This window comes from Marmota monax, unplaced genomic scaffold (assembly GCF_021218885.2).
Source record: "Marmota monax isolate L192 unplaced genomic scaffold, Marmota_monax_Labrador192_F-V1.1 WCK01_AAM20220418_F8-fsc00002, whole genome shotgun sequence".
Classification (NCBI taxonomy): Eukaryota; Metazoa; Chordata; class Mammalia; order Rodentia; family Sciuridae; genus Marmota; species Marmota monax.
Genome location: NW_026693571.1, coordinates 4,333,690 through 4,338,006, shown reverse-complemented (window position 1 = coordinate 4,338,006; position 4,317 = coordinate 4,333,690). Strand labels below are relative to the sequence as shown.

At 33.8% G+C, this 4,317-nt stretch overlaps 1 non-coding gene across 1 annotated transcript; it reads right to left on the bottom strand.

Moving 5' to 3' along the window:
- Window positions 1-3,408: 3,408 nt before the first annotated feature.
- On the bottom strand, window positions 3,409-3,513 carry LOC124102780 (U6 spliceosomal RNA). Its single transcript, XR_006854979.1, has one exon. It is a non-coding gene; the product is annotated as a U6 spliceosomal RNA (small nuclear RNA).
- Window positions 3,514-4,317: the final 804 nt, after the last annotated feature.

Genomic DNA, 4,317 nt, shown 5'->3' with positions numbered 1-4,317 from the left:
TTTTGAATTCATTGGCTGTAAAGGGCAACGGAATGGAGTATATCTGCAAAAATTAGTGTGTTCTCTGTTCAGATGGAGAACATGAGGTAGGTTAATCAGGGCTCACAGGTGTATATTCTTTGTACATTTTGCTGATGAAAAGTTTCTATTTTTCCTTTTATCTCTGTATAATAGAGATTCCTAACTGTTAAGACACAACTTTTATTTTGACTTCTTCATGTACTTTTTTGTACCTCATTGTCCTGTTTTTATTAATTATAAAATTGTTCATTTCAATAAAGAGAGTTGGAATTGGATGATACTGGCTCAAAGTTTTTCTCATATTTTTCAAGGTCTAAATCCCAAAATAATTTAAATTTTGATTTAAAAAGGGGGGATTACCTTTGTATCTATTTTATTATTTATATTCATTTCAAACATATTTACAGACTACCTTAGTATATGACTGGCCACTCTTTCTTTCCTTCATTCTTTAATTTTTGTTCATTCTATTTTCTTTCATATTAATATCTATGGAACATGTACAATATGTGTGAGGCACAGTGAGTAGCACATACAGACCAGTAGATAAATTTGGCATATGCACTTAAGGGATGCTAGCATAAAGAAGGAAAATGTAACACATTTCATTTTCACAAACATCTCTCTGTTCCTTGGGAAAAATGGTGAGGAGGCTTGTGAGACTGACCATAGACTTTCAAACCAATGACAAATGTCCTTAAATGAAGGGGAAGCATTAGGGTACCCCAGTTTTATTTATTTTCTGGACAGAAGTAGAGCAGTAGAAACTTAGGGAACTAGTGAACTAGGAAAAATTCCAAATACATGTCCTGGTGTGTATAGAGCAGTGTGGTATCACTAATATAAATTTTAGCTCAGAAATTTAAAAAGGAAAAGCCCTAAACTTCTCTAGCAAAGACTTTGAAAGACTAATATGACCCATGGAAGAATAAATTATCTGCATTCTTTCTTAAAGAGTGTCTTAGCCTAGCATATAGATCTGAAAGTACTTGAAGGGAAATTGCACTTCCCAAGTCATAGGAGAAGGTACAGTGCCCATGGTGAAAAATTACCAGAGCAGAAAGGAGCCCCAGCAAAATTCTCAGAAATGAGAAGAGCCAGGTGTAGCATCTCTGAAGAAAGCACTGTCTCAAAGAGTATGCCCATGGACTGGGATAACTTAGAGATGAAGTGAACAGAAGAAAGGGAGACAGCTAACACTTTTGAATGCCTGCTATCTGACAAGCATCTATTAAGCTCCTTCCATGTATTATGTTACTTCTTTTCTTAAACATCATCTGAAGTAAGCAGTATCTCCGTATATATAAATAGAGGTCATATAGCATGGTCCAAAGTCACAGTCTTTAAGATAACGATCCAAGACTTCTGGCTTGGTAGCTAGGAGGTTGTGTGCCCACCATCTGGTTCCTGCTCATCTTTCCAATTTTATCTTCTTGTACTCTTGCCTCACATTTTATAAGCTTCCTCAAAACCACTTCAAAAGAACATTTTCATCTCTCTACCTTTCCCAATATTCTTGCCCATGACAAAGTCATCCTGCTTATAATCTTTCTTCATTTGGCTAAAATCTATAGGAATATCTTCTGCATTAAATCTTTGCCCTTGGATTGGCTTAGCTTCTCTGAGCTTATTGACTATTTATGAATATTTCAAATATTTTATCCCCTACTGACTTGGTGGGTGGTACTAAACTGAATACAGTGACTGTGTCTTATTTTTCTGTGTATTAAGAGCTTGCCATGAACTGAGTGTTAAAATCAGGAATCAAATCACATCTCTGTTATTTCAAAGCTTAAAAGTTTAAGCATTTTCACAATAATCATGGCACAAAGTAGAGAGTGAAAAGCTCCATTCAAACTAATTCGGATAAAACAGTGGAGGACTGTTTCATCAATTTCAGTGAAAAAATGCCACTGGAATTTTGGAAGAGATTACATTGAATCCATTAATCACTCTTAATAACATGGACGTATTAACAATACCAATTCTTCTAATCCCTGAATATAAGATATTTTTTTATTTGTATCTTAATTTTTCACCAATATTTTATAATTTTCAGGTATAGATATTTCATCTCCTTGGTTAGATTTATTCCCAAGCATTTTATTATCTTTGATGTGAGTTCAACTTAGATTATTTTCTTATTTTTTTTTCAGATAGTTTACTGTTAGTGTACAAAAATGCAAATAACATTTGTTCATCAATTTCATGTCTTATGAACTATACTGAATTTATTGGTTTTTATGGTTGATACATAAGATCATGTTATCTGCAGAGAAAATTTTACTTCTTTCTTCCCAATTTGTGAAACTTTTTTTTCTTGCTTAATTGCTCTGGTTATGACTTCCAAGACTATGCTGAATAGAAGTAGTGAGAGTGATTGACCTTGTCTTGTTTCTGATCTAAAAGGAAAAGTCTTCAGAGTTTCATCTCTGAGTCTGATGATAGTTGTTTTCTAGTCAGATATGGTTTTAATTATATTGAGTTATATTTCCTCTATACTTAGTTTTATTGAGAGTTTTAATAGTAAAAGGCTGTTTGTTATAGTTTAGATATGAGGTGTCCCCCAAAAGCTCATGTGTGAGATAATACAAGAAAGTTTAGAGGTAAAATGATTGGGTTAGGAGAGCCTTCACCTGATGAGTGCATTAATACCCTGATAAGGATTAGCTGGGTGGTAACTGTAGGCAGGCAGGGTGTAGGAGGTGGGTTTTGGGGTATGTGTCTATAAGGTATATATTTTGTCTCTAGAGAGCACAATGTTCTCTTTCTGCTTCCTGATGCCCTGAACTGACTTGCTTTCCTCTGATCTACCCTTCCACCTTGATGTTGTACCTCAGCTTGGACCCAGAGATATGGAGTCAGCTGTCTGTGAACTGAGACCTCTGAAACTGTGAGACGCAACTCAACTTCTCTTCCTTTATGTTGTTCTTGTCCGTTCCTTTGGTTATAGTGATGTAAAATCTGACTAAAATATGTTGAAGTTTGTCAAATGCTATTTTCTATATTTATTGGCAAGATCATGTGACTTTTGTCCCTCACTCTCTTAACATGTTTTATTTAGGGATTTACCTATGTTGAAACCATCCTTGCATCCAGCGATGATGTATGATCCTTTTTAAAAATTTTGTTTATTTATTTATTTATTTATTTATTTATTTATTCTAATTAGGTATATATGATAGCAGAATGCATTTTGATTCATTGTACACAATTGCAGCACAACTTTTCATTTCTCTTGTTGTACACAATGTAGCGTCGCACACATGTACCTAGGGTAGTGATATCCATCTCATTCCACCATCTTTCCCTGCCCCCATGCCTTCTCCTCTCCTCTCCTTCCCATTTGCCCAATCAAAGTTCCTCCATTTTTCCCATGCCCCCCCCCCAAATATGAAATGCTTCACAAATTTGCATGTCATTCTTGTGCAGGGGCCATTTTAATCTTCTCTGCATTGTTCCAATATTAGTATATATGTGCTGCCAAAGCATGCACTGTATGATCCTTTTAATGTACTGAATTTGCTTTGTTAGTATTTTGTTGATAATTTTGTATTGATTAATTAAAAAAATGGTACTGGCACAAAACACAATTTTATACCCATAAAACAGTGTCCAGAAATAAATTCACACACTAATAGTCAACTAAAGTTTGACAAGTGTACTGAGAACACTCAATAAGAAAATAATAGTCTTTTAATAAATGCTTCAGGGAAAACCAGATATGTGTATGCAGAAGAATGAATTTGACCTTTTTCTCAAACTATATCCAAAAATCAACTAAAAATAAAGACTTAAACATAAGAACTGAAACTCTAAACACCTAGAAGAAAATAGATGGAAAAGCCTCTTGCATTAATCTTCCCAATAATAACAATACAAATTAAAAACAAAATATCACTTCACATGTTAGAATGGATATTATAAAAAAAAGACAAAAGATAATTGCTGATGAAGATATGGAGATAAAATGAATATTTTTAAACTCTTCATGGGAATGTAAATTAGTTTAGCCATTATGAAAAACGGCACAGAGATGTAAAAATTGTTAAAGAGGATCTTAATTGTTCATCATGAATAAGATAGGACAATTAATAGATTCCAATTAAAGATTTTCTTTTTTTTATGTTTAGGCCATTGCACAAGGTTAACCTATAGAAACACTTCAAACATTCCACTTTTTAGGAGAGGTGAAAAACAGAAATAGGGGCAGATCTGAATGGAGGTTAGGGAAAGTTCAAACTCAAGGATTAAAAAGCCAGTCAGAAAATCATGAGATAGAACAATAGTGTAAGT